Consider the following 16,826-nt stretch of genomic DNA (forward strand, 5'->3'; position numbering starts at 1 on the left):
GAAAATTTAAAGGAAAATCAACAATTAAATCGATACAAAATCGAAGCCCCAAAAGATTAATTTTCCGAAAATCATCATGATAAAAATATTATTCATCATAATTATGAACTAAAATGTACCTTAATAATATCAAAAATATTAATGCAGGAGGAGCAGACCTTTCAAAGAAAGAAAGGAAGTAGACCTTTCTTACCTCAAACAATGTGGATTGAAGCTAAGCTTTAGTTGAACCAATACTTGCAGAAGAAGCAGGAAGCAATAACTGATTAAATGGGAAACTTCTAACAGTGCGTCAAGTGCATATGTCAAAAAACCCCGTTAGTTAAAGCTCAAGAATTTTCGATGTTTCATATATCAAAGAAGATGAAAACATTAAAATAATTATAAGAAAATATATTTTTAATTCATTTTGAAATCAAGTTAATTTTTAAGTAGCAAAATAGTGCAACTATGAAATTAAAAATAGATAATAGATTCGACCTTGCAAATTCTGGACAAGATTAGCTAGTTTCCTCCTTCACTTCGTTATGACTAACACGAACAAGCAGAAATTCCAAGTGATCTATCCGTTCATACTATCAGAAGCCTGCATAAAAAGTATCAATTAAATCCAAAGTGAAATTTATATTAATGTTCTCTAAACCAACAACACCTAGCATAAAAAATATATATCAACAAAGCAGATGCATACGCAAAAATTTAATAGTAGAAATGAAGATGTGAAAAGCAAAGCCTAAGCTGAAGCTTTAATATTGTAAAACACGAAGAATCACAAGTAAACCAATGTTTGGATTAGGTGAACTCCTTTTCTAATTTTGTGGGCCTATTAATCGAACACAAACTCAAAATGGATACATAGATCAATCTACCATTACACTAATATAAATTACACCCAATGCATCATCGATACATTTGAATTACTATACGCTTTGAGCCTCATCGGTATAAATTAAAGTAATGCGTGTCTAGCACCTTATCAAGACATCCAAAACAATATGTGTTCGCATCTCATCAGTATAAACTATAAAATTTCCATAAAACTAATTTTATAACCTGTCTAAAACATTTGATAACAGTTCATAATAGTTTCATTACATTATCATTCTTTCATATATTATTTCAAGCATTCCAATACATTTTCACCTTAACAAATTATGAACTCATAAGCACATATTCGTCACATTTCTAAGTTGTTTATATATATATTTGAATTTTAATAGAGGTAATTTATAAATTCTAAAAATTATTTTTAAATTATAATTAAATTAATATAATATATAAAAATTTAGGATAATATTAGATAACAAATTTCGATTAATTAAAAAATTGACTAAAAATGAAAGGACTTGGATGCTTATGGGGTATATTAAAGTGATTAGCCATTGATGTGATCAGCTGTGGTGTATATTAATAGAAATTACTCATTAAATTACATTACCTTGTTCCCGCAAAGACGCTTTCCAAAACAGTGAAACACACACTTCAACTCTGTCTCCAGATCTCTCTGTTTCCCAAACGCCTTCCAAATGCACCAATGTCAGATGAACCCAAAAAAAGAAACAAAGAACCCAAGCTTAGCATAAAACCAATTCCTTTTCCAAAATTAAACGTCTTGCGTTTTATATAATATTTCTTATTAAACCTCAATTCCCCCGAATCAAAACAATAAATTTCAATCCAATGAATAATATTCAACAAGAGAACTAAAATTGGTTTTAATATTAATGTTAAAATATAAGATTAAACAACATACCCACGTCGGTTTCAGCCTTGGAGATTCGGGAAAGTTGGAAGCTTGAAAGCTAGATGAATTGAGGAAGCGAGACGATAGGAAAGGGAAAAGAGTTAGGGATTTGGGAGAAGGGGAGCTGAATTGTGAATAAAAACACTTAGGGAAGAAATAGGAAGAAACACTTGGGAGAAGAGTTAGGGATATGCTGAAAATGAAATAGGAAAAAAGGAAAGGGATTTGGGGTTGGGGAAGTAGGGAAGAAAGGCGATGAATGGGGAAATGACATAGTAAAAATTCACTTAGGGATTTTGGTAAAGATAAATTTCCGTAACAAAACGCATTTACGTTCACATGAAAATTTGTGGCGTTTTAAGGATAAACGCCAAGATTGTTAAGCTTTAGTGGCGTTTTATCTAAAGCGCCGCTAATGGGATGACAATTTAAATGAAAATATACTGTTTTACATTACTAACACTTTTGTATGCTTTTTATATAAAAACGCTAATACTTTACATTTTACATTTTTTAAAAATTTTAATATTTAAAAGTTTATCTACTATCTATTAAATAACTTAAACTATAATGATATTTTTAATATATTAAATTTAAAATTATCTCTTTTACAATTATATAGTAAATTATTTATTATATAAATTAAAAACAATCAGTCATATATATACCCAAAAATTTAATTTAAAAGTATTTTAAATAATAGTATTTTATTTTATTTTTCATTTTTAACATATATTTTTCAATGTTATTAGTTCCAAACTCTTTCAACGTGTGATTAATCATTTTGAATATTTTAATTATTAAATTACAAATAAATTGTATTTTAATTAATATAAAAACTAGTCAAAAATAGTTCGAAAATGATGAAAGAGTGCATGAGTTTTTGAAAATAATTCATGATAGCACTTCGATATTGATGGATCAGAATACAATGAGCAAAACGGCACCGTTCTCCACAAAATCAGACCCTAAACCCTAAATCTTAAACCCTAAACTCTAAACCATAAACCCCTAACCTTATAAACATTAAACCCTAAATTCTAGATACTAAATCCTTAAATCCCTAAACCACAAACACTTAACCTTAAACCCTATACTCTAAACCTGCCTAAACCCACACTAAACCACAAAATCGTAAACACTACACCCAAAACCAGACAAGATAATTTTTAATTTTGAAACATTTGAAAAGCAGACAAGATAATTTTGAAGAATTATATAATTTTGAATTTAACATATAAAAAAATAGTATCATGTTATGTGCATTACCTTGTAGGTTTTCATGTCAGTATCATTAAAAAATTAATTTTACAATTACATTCCTATTAAAAACCCTAGCCTAAACCCCTAAACATAAAGCATAAACCACAAACCATGCATAACCCTTAACTTATCCCCTATCCCTTAAACCCTAACCCCTAACCACTAACCCTTAAACCTTAATACCACTAAACACTAAGATCTTAAACCTTAAACACTAAACCCTAATTAAATAACAAAATTTAAAATAGTAGTAAATCCTAAAAACCAAAGATAACAAACCCTAAACCATAACATTAACTTACTAAACCCTAAACCTTCAATCATAAAACCCCTAAACCATAGACCTTAAACCTTAAATATTAAACCCTAAACCAAAAAATAAATTTAATCAATATTAAGTAATGCTTCCACACAAATTATAATTTAAAAATATAATTAGTCCGAAAAACATGAAATTCGACATCAAATGATCCTTAAACTCTAATAGTGCAGAAACACACCCTAACTAGAGCCACATTATGATTACGATTACACAATCATCGGAACACACGAAATTACTGAATTTCACAAAATTAATTCAATAATTCAAGAATAAAATTAAAGAGCTACAAAACTCATACCAGAATTCACGATTTAAACACCCAAAAACGATCGACGCCTCAAATCCACCAATTCCGAAAACTCCTGTCGACGAAATTGTAAAACGCAACAAAAGAAATGGAGTAGAAGCAAAAGAATAGAACTCCAATTGAGACGAAAACAACCCATTGAAATGAAGCAGTAGAAGAAAATCAAAGATTAAAAGAAAAAGAAGAAAACGTGAAAAAAGAATAGAAGAACGTGTGAGAGGGATAAGAGATCGCAAAAAAACATAAACCCATAACCTCTAATACCGCTAAACATTAAGATCATAAACACTAAACACTAAACACTAAACACTAAACCTCAAACCCAAAATAACAAAACCCTAAACCATAAAATTAACATTTTAAAGCTTAAACCCTAAACCATAGACCTTAAACCTTAAATATTAAACCGTAAACCCAAAAAATAAGAACTAAACATTAAAACTTAACTAAGAAAATATAATTCAAAAAAGACGTTTAGCGGCGTTTCTCCAAAAACGCCGCTAATGCTAAGACTTTTTGCGGCGTTTTTCCAAAAAGGCTGCTAATACTCAGACTTTTGGCGGCGTTTTCCCCAAAACGCCGTTAATACTCAGACTTTTGGCGATGTTTTACCAAAAACGCCGCTAATACTCAGACTTTTCGTGGCATTTTTATAAAAACGCCGCTAATGCTCAGACCCTTGGCGGCGTTTTGGTAAAAAACGCCGCTAACGCTCAGACCTTTGGCGGCGTTTTTTAAAAGCGCCGCTAATGCTCAGACTTTTGGCGGCGTTTTTCTAAAAATGCCGCTAATGCTCAGACTTCTGGCGGCGTTTTTGGAAAAATGCCGCGAATTCTCATACTTTTTGCGGCGTTTCTTGAAAAACGCCGCTAATTCTGGGACTTTTAGAGGCATTTTTCCGAAAACGCCGCTATTTCTCGACTTATAGTGGCGTTTTGGTTCAAACGCCGCTAATGTATAATATTTGCAGCGTTTTTGCCAAAAACGCCACTAAAAACGCCGACAAAACCCTATTTTGCTGTAGTGACATAAGAATCAGTGTCGTGCAAATTTTGAAGATATCCAGCAGCACTCTTCTGATGGTGGATCAGTAGGTAATGGTTCACTTATAAAGCGAAAACATAATATCAATGAGGAGATGGATGAAGGGCCACGACCAAAACGGATGCAAAACATTTTCAATTCCATAATAGGCAGGCTGGGGAAGAAGAACTAATTCTTATAAACTTCATTACTATTAATTCTTCTTTTAGACTTTTTTAATCTACTGTAGTATTTATAGTTTTTTTTATTTTATTTAACTTTAGTCCACAATAAATGAGATATAATCTTTCATGTAATTAATTTTAAAATTTTGAACATATACACATTAGAACACGAACTCATCTTCTATGCATAGCCTAAATTTGGATAACATTGTTGTTTTTATAACATTGTTTCATTTTTGTTCGAAATTGTTAGAAACCGAAGTATGTGTTAAATGTGATATATATTTAGTTTAAACTTTTAAAATTGTTTTTATATATATAAAAGATTAATTATATTCATATTTTTATATATAACAAATATTAAATAAGAATAATGTAAGCATAATGTTATATGAATAATATAAGAATAATATATATCTTTGTTGATTATATTTCAAAAACGTTTCATATAAATTCATTTTCTAATTATAAATATTAAACAATAGTTATTCTATATGTACAAAAAAGTAATTCAGCCACAGTCAATCGAAATAAACTTTGCTCATATATATATAATGTAATAAATAAAAAGGTTTGCTTTCCAGAACTACAGTCCCTTGCGTACTGCAGCTTAAATTCATTTACATGGCCCATTATCATTGAACAAAATCTTCTACTTGGAAGTTCCTTGAATGCCCCACAGAAAGTTCCTTGAGAGATCTCTCAAGTCAAATGTGTACTCATAATTCAACAAAGGAAACATGGCTACAGAAATGGGTTCAAACATCAAAGTAGTTCATATCATCACTAGAACTTAGACTCTCTAAAGTTCCGGTTATTAAATGAATGAATTTTTTAATCATTTTCAACTGAATTGGTATGATGAGTCAATTGTATTGACTTTCTATTAATTTATTATGCTAATTTAATCAAGAGCTTAAATATATATATATATATATATATATGAAAACTATTTTAAAATTTTACATATTCAAAATTGAATTAGTAATTAAACCAATCAAATTATCAGTTTTTGGTCTGATTAATTTATCTGATTAAATTAAATAAATTATTAAGAATTAAATAAATTATTAAGAATATTAAAGAATAGAGTGCTAATCGGTTGAACCATAGGAATTGAGAGTATTTAGAAATGAATATAGTGATGTAAAAGTAGAATACTGGTTTTGGTTGTATAGGAGGAAATACAACATGGGTTTGTAGTTGCTAACTAGAAATCAAATCCAAATTAGGCCTAACTAGTTCTGTTTAGTTGGACCTAAAATTCTGTTCAAAAAATAAACTTAGCTAAAATAATTAGATTGGTTTCAAATATAAATTAAACTTAGAATTTTAATATTCATGGATGAAATTGGCTTGATTTTGTTTTATATTTTTGTAATATATTTTATTTTATTTGTAAGTATTATATAATTTATATCGTATAAAATTAAATGTATAATAATACAGTACTATAAAAACATTTAAAATATATCTTGTCTAAATTTAAATTTTTAATAAAAGAAAAATATTTAATTACATATATGTATTAAAAATCATATGTGCTGTCCTAAAAAACACTTGAATTGATTTTTATAAATATGGATGAATTTGAGAAAATTTTCAAGTTCATATTTCAAATTAAACCGAGATTAAATAAATATAAGGTATATTAATATCATACATAATCTCGCCCAACCTCACCTGCTCAACTCATTTCTACCTTGCAAAAGTTGAATCCTATAATTAATGTGTTTATATTATGGCAGAGGCTTTTTTATATTAGATTTATGACACACTTATTATGTGGCTGAAAAAATTATATAACAAATATATTTATTAAAAATTCATATAAAAACTATGATTGTTGAAATTAAATTGAATCAGTTGGACCTAGAATGAGTTAATATATTGATTCAAACAAAGGTGTTAAACTCAATTTTGAGTAAACCGCTCAAAATTAATTAAACAAGTTCTTTTTTCTATTGTTTATACTTATTATATATATTTTAAATTTTTATGACTTAAAAAATATTTAATTAAATCTAGACCGATGGTCTAAACTATTGAACCACCAGCCTGGTTTTAGAAACCATGATAAAAACAAAATGATCCTTTGATTGTAATAATAAAAATTAAAAGTTTAATATGTATAATGTTATTGGTTTAAATTTTTATAATTAATCACTACAGGAAAACAGACTTTTAGCGGTGCTTTTAGGCGCCACTAAAACTTTTAGCGGCGCTTTCTAAAACGCCGCAAAAAACGCTGCTATATGTAACGCCACAAAAATTTGTGGCGTTTATTGAAAAAAGCGCCGCTAAAGGTCAAGGCTTTTAGCGGCGTTTGTGGGAAAAGCGCCGCTAAAGGTCAAGGCTTTTTAGCGGCGTTTGTGGGAAAAGCGCCGCTAAAGGTCAAGGCTTTTAGCGGCGTTTGTGGGTAAAGCGCCGCTAAACGTCAAGGCTTTTAGCGGCGCTTTTTTTACAAACGCCGCTAAATTTGGCAGATTTGTAGTATTTTTTTTCACCAATATCCAGCCCTTCCTGCATTAAAATCCAACCAAATACAACAAATATAATATAAAATGCAGCCAAAAACAGCAAAATTAACATAAAAAATACAACCAAAAATATTAATTCTAAATGATACTGTAACGCCCCAATTTTCGGGAATTCTGTGAATGATTGGCAAAATTTCATGCTTTAATTTTGTCATTTGTGAGTGAAATTATGAAATAGGACCTATGTGAAAATGTTTGAAAATGCTATAGGCTAAATTGAAGTGACCAAATAAATAGGAGTGCAAAATAGGAGGATTTGCATGACAAGCCTCCCATTTTACATGAAGTGGCCAGCCATCATGTTGAATGTAGACAAAATGTACACTTGATATCCATAATTTATGGTACAAATTGATACAAATTGATAATAGGTTAGGTAAATGTTTCATGATAATGTGTTAGGTAAATGTTTCATGATAATGGGTTAGGTAAATGTTTTATGATAATGTATTAGGTAAATGTTTCATGATAATGGGTTAGGTAAATGTTTCATGATAAGAATTTCATGTCTTTTGTATTAAAGAATTAAATGGATGAAATATGAAGTTTTATTAAAGAAAAGGGTGAAAAGAACAAAGTTTTGTCCATCTTTGTTCATCATAGCTGAAAGTTAGAGAAGAGAAAGGAGAGGAGAAAGCTCTTGAGTATTTGGTCATTAGGAGGAGGAAAATTGAAGGTAAGTTCTTGATACCTTGCTTCTATTTTGAAGTTCATGAGTTCTTCTTGATTCTACCTTAACTCTTGAAGTATATTTTGATTTTTAGTTGTGTTGTGAGCATTTAGTCATGAATTAAAATGAAGGAAATGGTTGTTGTTTCATGTTTTTTGATGAAAATGGAAGATAGGTGAAGTTGAGCCAAACAAATGAGCATGCATGTGCCTTAGATGTTAAAGGAAAAATCAGCTAACATGTTGTGCTTTAAAATGATGAAATGGAGATTATGCTTAAGTAAAAATCATAGATATGTGATGATTGATTGGTGATATACATGTTTAAATAACATGCATGCAAGATAGGTGTATGAAAGAGTGATTTGGTAATAAATCTGCTTGGGACAGCAGCAGTAACGTGACTTTGGAAAATCACCATAAATTGTGGGAGATGAATTAGAAGCTGAATAAATTATGTAATTAAAGCTTATTGAGTCTAGTTTCTAATGAAATAAACAAGAACATATTTTAAATTCTGTACAATGAGAAATTTGATTTGTAATGAAGAGTGGTCAGATTAGTCAAACAGTGAAACATGAGAAACTTTGAGAAAAATCTGGTATTGATTGGATAAACCAAAAATTCTGAAAATTTTATGGATATAAGATATATGAGTGTAATTTCAGGGAAAATTAACGGAACTTGGTTTGGAGTTTCGTAGCTCCAGTTATAAATGATTTAGTGACTGTTGCTCAAGAAGACAGCTTGCAGTGAAATTATGATTATGTGGTAAACATTGACAAAAATTTGTTAATGGGTTGCTTATTGATTTCTTATAAGCTTACTATGATCTGTAGGTGTGGTTGGCCGAATATTGTAAGGGGTTAATACGTAGTTTGTATTTGAATAGTTAGATTAACGTGTTAGTAATCCAATTGTAGGCGGTTCGTGTGTGGATCTCGTCAACATATCGTCGCAAACAGGTGTGTAACTAACACCCTCTTTCTTAGTCTGGATCGGCAAAAGTCGAAAAGTCGAAATGCCGAAAACCGGTATTTTGTAGATTTGCGAGTGTGCGAATGTTCGTGAGGTAAATCGATTAATGTTTTTGGTAAGCTGCAAAATTTAGACTGTAAAGTGCATGATTTCTGTGCCCTCGATATTTTTGGGCTTAATGGGCCAAAATTGGAATGATGGGCCAACGGGCCCAATTCGGTAAGAACCCTCGGTACGTGATTCTATTAGTACGTGAAAGGTAGGAATATGCATGAAAAACCCTAAAATAGATAAATTATTGAAATACCTTTAAAAGTGGAAAATTTACAGTTTTACCCCTAGTAGATAAATTACCGAAATACCCCTAGGGTTAAATTGACCTAAATGCATGTTTGACTGTTGTTATTTACTGCATGCCATGTTATTATCTGATGCATGGGACTGGGATATTGACGGAGGAAGTACTGAAAGTGGCTTGTCCACGTACTGGAGGCTTTGCCTCAATTTACTGTTAACTGAGCAGCAAGGCTGCAACTGTGGAGTGTTGGGCTGGGTGGGTTGAGCTATTCCCCACATGGAGTGTATGGCTGGTACGGGTGGAGTGTAGTGGTTGGTGGGTTGAGTAGTCTCCCCAAATGGGCTTGCATATGTTTACTGATGTTGCATGTATTTTGAAATGGGCCTATGGGCCATCTCATTATCTGAATAAGGGCTAAGGCCGGTTTATTGTAATCTGAAAAGGGCTCTGGCCCAGTACCACTGTTACCTGAATGGGCTTAGGCCCAATGGGCTTGAGCTGACTTGGACTTTGAATGGGTTTTCCTTACACACTGAGTTTCCCCAAACTCATCCCTTTTATTTTCATCCACGCAGGAAATCCCCAACCATAGTGGGCTTGGAGCTGTGAGGGAATTCGGAGTGGCCACCCGTTCTGAAAGTTTGATTTTCTTCTGGTGAACTGGACATCCTTTTAATTACGTTTGTGGTTTTGGGCTTTTAAATGTAATAAGGCCGCTTATTTATTTTTGGTGGTTTTTAATATGTATTAGTAAGATAGGTAATACTTATTTTAACTGTTGAAATTGGATAGCTTTAGTAGCGTTTTCAAAAACAACAGTTGATTTCAAAATAACACGACAACAAGCAAAGCTTCCGAATGAAAGTATTTTCCAAAATTAATCACTTTTCCTAAAATGACTTAATCGAACCGGTTTTCTAGAAATATCCATGACGTTAAGGTGTGGCAATGGCGGTATGCATGTCTAGGATTGGATCCGAAGGAGCTTGGTACTTAGCGATCCGATGGACTCACCACCTCTTTTCCGGTTTCCTACACGGTGCATGACTTCCATTCACTTTAACCCTTAATGAATTAATCTTTTGAACATCAAGTACGATTTTCGGACTTAGAATGGAAAATTTTTTTAACGCTTTTGGTGTGGCATGCGGATCCGCCATAACTTCGGGCGGGTTTGGGGTGCTCAGATACTCAAATTTAACTAAAGATATATGATATAATTAATAATAAAGTATAATTTAAAATATTTTTACAATAATGTTAAACGTGACAAAACTTAAAAACATTCTTACAATAAGAAAACTAATGTCTAAGACGGCGGCTTTTGCGATTGTTGAAACATATGCATCATCTCTTTGAAGTCAGAGTGGAGGTCATCGTACTTTTTGCTCTGTTTTGCTACCATCGCCGTGTGCTCCTGCCTCTCTCTTGCTGCCGGCGCCTCCCTCTCTGCGCCTCTGCTCTAAGTTGTTGCTGGAGTTCTTCATATTTTCGTTGAACCTCGGCAATTTGCTCAACCGTGTTCGCTTGCATCCGAGCTATTTGGTCTCTTAACCTCTCGAACTTGACTTGAGCTTGACTTAGGAAGGCATGTATTCTTGGGAGCCGGATCCAAAATATTGGGTCTGGGTAACACGGATCCTTGAAATCGAACCCGACCGTACCTTTCGGGACCCAAAACTTCAGTGATAATTACATTATCAATGTTCTCAAGATTAGCGAACTATCACTCAAGTAATCGCTTCATATTCCGCCTTCTTCTCCTTTAGTTTCTCCTAAAAATCAATTAAAGAGTTAGAAACGAAATATATAATAAAAAGAAATGCAACATAACTTAACATTTTTAAAACTACTAATGATGAATTGAATTAAACAATTATAATTAAAGATTATAAATATTTAGAATAAATCAAATATTATTAAGTGAATATACCATAATTTCTCCGACTTGGATGTCATAGGAGATCCATCTTTCTTCCTATCGTAATCTCAAAAAGTGAAGGCGTCCAACTTTTGTCCGGATTTGACTTCCTACAATATAGTAGTAAGAATATTATTTAATAATAGAAAGTTATTAATATTTGAAAGAATTAATAAATTCATAATACCTCGGCCTCAGCTACAGAAGCAAAACTTCTCGACCCTGCCGTGTGCGTGAATTTTTATTTTTGCCTGCTGCTTGTTCCAACTCGCTCACGGTCCTACATAATAAAATTATTATTACGTATATAGTAAACACTATATATAAGAGTTTGGAAATACGCAATACCTCTCCTTTCTTTAAATTCCAAAATCTAACCGCATCTTCCCATTGATACCTCAGCATTCTTGGCGGAACATTTCTCAGTTTTTCCTCGAGGCTTATGTCTTTCTTAAAATATTGTTTCTTTAAAGTACTTTTATTGTCTCTCCATCTTTTACCTAATGCCTTCTTGATATAATCATCGGAGACTTCTAAAGCAAATCTCTCCTAAAAAAACATAAGTTTAGAATGAAAATATAAATGAAACTTAAACCAAAGTAAATTGCATTCACATTTTGTTACCTTAATATTAGCGAGAGCGGTTTTTGTTGCTATCGGGCATGTGATGCCATGATTAAGTAGTTGATGGGCAACATATTTGCATTTCGTGCTAAAATGCCCAAATAGCCTGCTAAAAGTCGAGCTTCAGATCCAACAGTGACCATGAGTATTTCTACTTACTTTAACACGCTCGACGGGATCTAAGTCGTATAAATCTCTAAGTAGCGTCGTCCTCGAACTCTCAAGCGTCCCACCACTTTCAAATTGAAAAATGATATACTATTATTATAGTAAAATTGACAAATAATTCAATAATAAAAGTCAACACATGTAAAATGAACATAATATTACTTTGAAATTCTTCAGCTCATCAAGTGTCTCCGGCACATTCAAGATCCAACAAGCTGCTCTGCTGTTCACTATTTCTTTCTTCCGAATTTGGGGTATTCGGACAATACTTAAATCTCGTACTCTTCTTCTACACATTTTTCCTGCAATACACATAAAATAATTAAAGTTTTAGTAACAAATTACAACAATAGTAGTACATATAAAATAGTTAAATTATATAACATGACAAAGATTAAAATTATAATATTACATATAATTAAAAATTGTAAAATCTTACTACATCATTATTCAGTAAATATCTTCATCCACATCATGTCGAACCCATTGATGTTGTGTATTAGTACTAGGGATATTTTCATCTAAGTTTTATTCTGGAAAAGGTAATGTTTCTGATCTTTCGACGATGTCATCTCTACTTCCATTACCCATGTCAAACAAGTCTCTAGGGGTGTTCCGGAGTACAACATACCAACCCTCATCAGTTGGATCTTTCGAATAAAAAACTTGTTTCACTTGAGAGGAAAATACATATGGCTCGTCCATCAATTGTTGTCCAGTGTGAATCAAGCGAGAGAAATTCACCATTGTAAAACCAAATTGATCTTTTTTAATTCCTCGAGCAGTATTAACATCTGCCCAATCACATCGAAATAAGATAACTTTCCATCTGCCATAGTAATCCAACTCAATAATGTCGGTAAGAAGTCCGTAATACTTCACATTGCCCTCAACCGGATTACCATCCCTAGCACTAGCATAACTTGTAATTGAAGAATTAACAACAACTCCACAATTTTGAGTTCTCCTCATTCTCTCGCGATACTTTGTATGAAATCTGTATCCATTGATGAGGAAGGCACTATATCTTTTTATTACTCTGTTTGGACCTTGGGAATGCCATTTAACTTCGTCATTGACGTCCTTCCCACTCCAAACCTATTGAATCGAAAGTTAATTAAATAATTAAAAATGTATTATGTAAAAACATTCTTATTTGATTAACTAAATTTCGCGATTATATGTAACTTATTAACTTTAGTTACATACCGTTTGACTTAACCATTCATGAAAAGATTCGTGAATAACTTATTAATCTCTCGATGTTGTAATCTTGAGGCGTGCGAGATCTCAAAATTTGTTTGTACTCACTATATTAAAAACAAGTTTAATTGGTTAGAAGATAAACAAATCAAAAGCAGCGAATATGTAAGACAATTTTATAACTTACTTGCATAGCGGTTCAATTGAATCGTGGTTAAAAAGTACATATCGATGTGCCTGTATCCACGATATATCATCTAATTCTACAATTTCAACTTTGCCGATTGGTTCTCCATAACTTTGAAATAAATAAGTTTCGGCCAAGTCATTATCATTGAGCCCAGCATTTCTACTTGGTCTATTCAATCGTGTTTCAGCATCTTCTAAATTTACTGTCAAATGATTTCCGAGCTAAAGAATCCACAAGATGTCTTAATAATCCATCATCGGTCCATTGATCATTATGCCACGTCATAGATTCGGCTGTCTTTGAGGACATGAAAAGCCTTTGAAGTCTTGGTATCAGGGGAAAATATCGCAAGACCTTGACTGGCTTCTTTCTTAACTGTGCCCCACCTTCATCCGTATTCACATCTTCTGTATTACTATTCATCCAACGAGACTTACCGCAAACATGACAAGATTGTTGGTTTTTTTGATCACCCCAATACAACATGCATTCATTTGGGCAACTATGAATTTTATCGTACCCAAGGCCCAAATCTTTTATTAGTCTCTTCATGTCTTGACAAGACTGGGGAATTTTTGCAAACGGAAACATCTCTCTTAGAAACTCTAACAGCATTGTAAAAGAGTTTCCGGTCCACCCTCCCAAACACTTTAAATGAAATAGACGAATGCAGAAGGACAATTTTGAATATTTTGATCCCTCGTAAAGTTCTTCATTCATTTTATTAAGTAAATTGTAGAGCTTAGCCGCTTCTTTATTTGGCTCCTCATTAGGTGCACTTGTTCCCGTTTCGCAAAAAACATTTCCACCAATATTACAATCCTCAGATATAATAAAGTCAGGTGGAAACGATTGCTTACCATGACTATGCATATTAAATGCATCTCGCAACATATCTTCCATGTCATCTTGTCTAACATACTGATGGTAATCAGTATTAGGATAAGTCGGATTAATCGTTGAAGAAGTTCCACTAGATATACACTCTCCATGGAAAATCCATTTTTTATACCCCCGAATAAAGCCATCAACAATTAGATGTTCGTAGACAACTTCACGAAAATGCCAGTAGATGTTGCCACACTTCTTACACGGGCAAAGAATCATATTCTCTTGGCTTGCATTTTGAAATGCAAAATTTAGAAAAGTTTGTACTCCATTTTGATAGGCATTGCTTACCCTTGACAATTTCATCCAACTCCTATCCATTTTGTAGTTCTTGAAATCTAAAGTTGACAACATATTACAATGACTTAAATGTTCTCAATTGATTTAAATCATATCATTATACTAAATATCAAGTCTCTAATGGGTATAAACTAATTTAGGCAAGTTGCAGGATTTTCGACTATAGATTTATGTATTATGTAAGTTAAGTAAATTTAAGTAAACTAGTTATGTATGATATGATATATATTTAAGTATTATGTAAGTTATGTAATTTATGATATGATATATATTTATGTAAATTATATATTTATCTAAGTTATATAAGTTATGTAAGTTACGTAAATTATGATATAAAATATATTTAAGTATTATGTAAGTTATGTAAGTTATATATTTATCTAAGTTATATAAGTTATATAAGTTATGTATGTTATATAAGTTATGTAAGTTATATATGTTATATAAGTTATGTAAATTATGATATCAAATATATTTATGTATTATGTAAGTTTTTATTTCACGATGTGGAAAATCACATGGATAATACATATCAAATATCAAGTATCTACAGGTAAGTAAGCGGATTAAATAATATTTAATTAAATAATATTTATAAAATTATTTTAATTAAATAATATACATGTCGTTCGCTTTTATTTGACAAATCACATGTGCGTTAAAATAGTCCACACTTAATTTAATTTATGTTTTACAAGTCATCTTTTCTTAAGTACATATTAAAGCCTTGTGTGGACATCCGTATTTAGCTTAAAAGCTATGATTTAGTTTGAATAAAAGTTTAACTTAAATGGTAAAACGGACGATAATATTTGTAATAAAACGGAGAATAATATTTGTGATAAAAACGGACGAGAATATTTCAATAATAATTTAAATTTAAGTTAAAAACTATATAAAATATTTTATTAAATATTTGTATATTAGATGGGACATATTAAATTGAAACATTTGAATTTTTTAAGATTCATCATACGTGGCGTTGTTACACCTAGGGAGGATCCATTATATCTTGCAACTCGATATAAGGCAACCCGTCAGGTTTCCAGCCTATATACTTTGAATCTTTAAAATATTTAAAATAAGGTTGGAGAGAAGGTCAGCTATTATTGTAATTTTGATAAAAAGTAGTTATAACTTTTAAAGAAATTTAAAAATATTAAATATTAAAATAAAACATTATTAATATAAAAAAATAGTAATTTGAATATAATAATATCAAAATAGTTCTACTCCAAATGAACTAGCAATTAAATCTTTACAAAATCGCAACCCCAAAATATTAATTTTTCCAAAATCATCATGATAAAACTATTATTGATTAGAATTTTGAAATGAAGCCTACCTTAATAAAACGTACCTGGTCTACTCCACTCTCACCAGCAAACAGAGGCTGGAGTCAAAAAAGTAATATTTGTTAAGTAATTTAAAGTGAAAATGCTTAGAAATAAGGAAAAATTTTAGCAACGAAACTTGTACGTACCTAGAACAAATGCCAATGGCTGTGGTGTATTTAGTTGCACCAAATATTAATTCAGGTGCTCGATAGTACCTAGAACAGATGTAAGATTATAAGAGTAGCACCAAATATATTTCAGTTTAAGCAAATATAGAAACTTTACCTATATCAGTTTTGCAAGTGCCCACTTGTACCAGGATCAAAGACACTGCCAATGAAGCTATACACCTTAGCAAAATATGGCAAAACTGCACAGTAAACACAGAAGTTGGATAGAAACATGAAAACATACCAAAAGAACATCTAAAAAACAAAAATGGAATCACCATTAGTATGTAAACATGAAAATGCACAGCTTTAAACAAACCAACTTTGCATGTGCAGAATCATACTCCACAAAACTCATAAACATTAACTTTATGTATTTATTTATCTATCATCAACCAAATATAACATCTCATCACTGCCATTTCCGAAACTAATGAATAAACAAATTACAGTCAAAATGTAATTCAATAATAAACCATACCCAAAACACATCCAACAACCATACTTAATTCACTTGAGACAGAAAAATAACAACCACAAATTCATATCATACCAATTAACAATCTTACCAAGATGAGCTAATTATAAACCATACTTATCATTACTTCATACCAAATCATATATCTAAGTAAAATGATTTTTTTCAAAATCACCATGATGAAACTATTCTTTATGCGAATTTTGAACTAAAACGTA

General features: G+C 31.4%; 1 long non-coding RNA gene across 1 annotated transcript; it reads left to right on the top strand.

The window, feature by feature from the left end:
- The first annotated feature begins 7,937 nt into the window (after positions 1-7,937).
- LOC128283763 (uncharacterized) lies at positions 7,938-10,104 on the top strand. The gene is made up of 3 exons (XR_008274174.1): positions 7,938-8,060; positions 8,977-9,018; positions 9,905-10,104. It is a non-coding gene; the product is annotated as an uncharacterized LOC128283763 (long non-coding RNA).
- Positions 10,105-16,826: the final 6,722 nt, after the last annotated feature.

This window comes from Gossypium arboreum, chromosome 11 (assembly GCF_025698485.1).
Source record: "Gossypium arboreum isolate Shixiya-1 chromosome 11, ASM2569848v2, whole genome shotgun sequence".
Classification (NCBI taxonomy): domain Eukaryota; kingdom Viridiplantae; phylum Streptophyta; class Magnoliopsida; order Malvales; family Malvaceae; genus Gossypium; species Gossypium arboreum.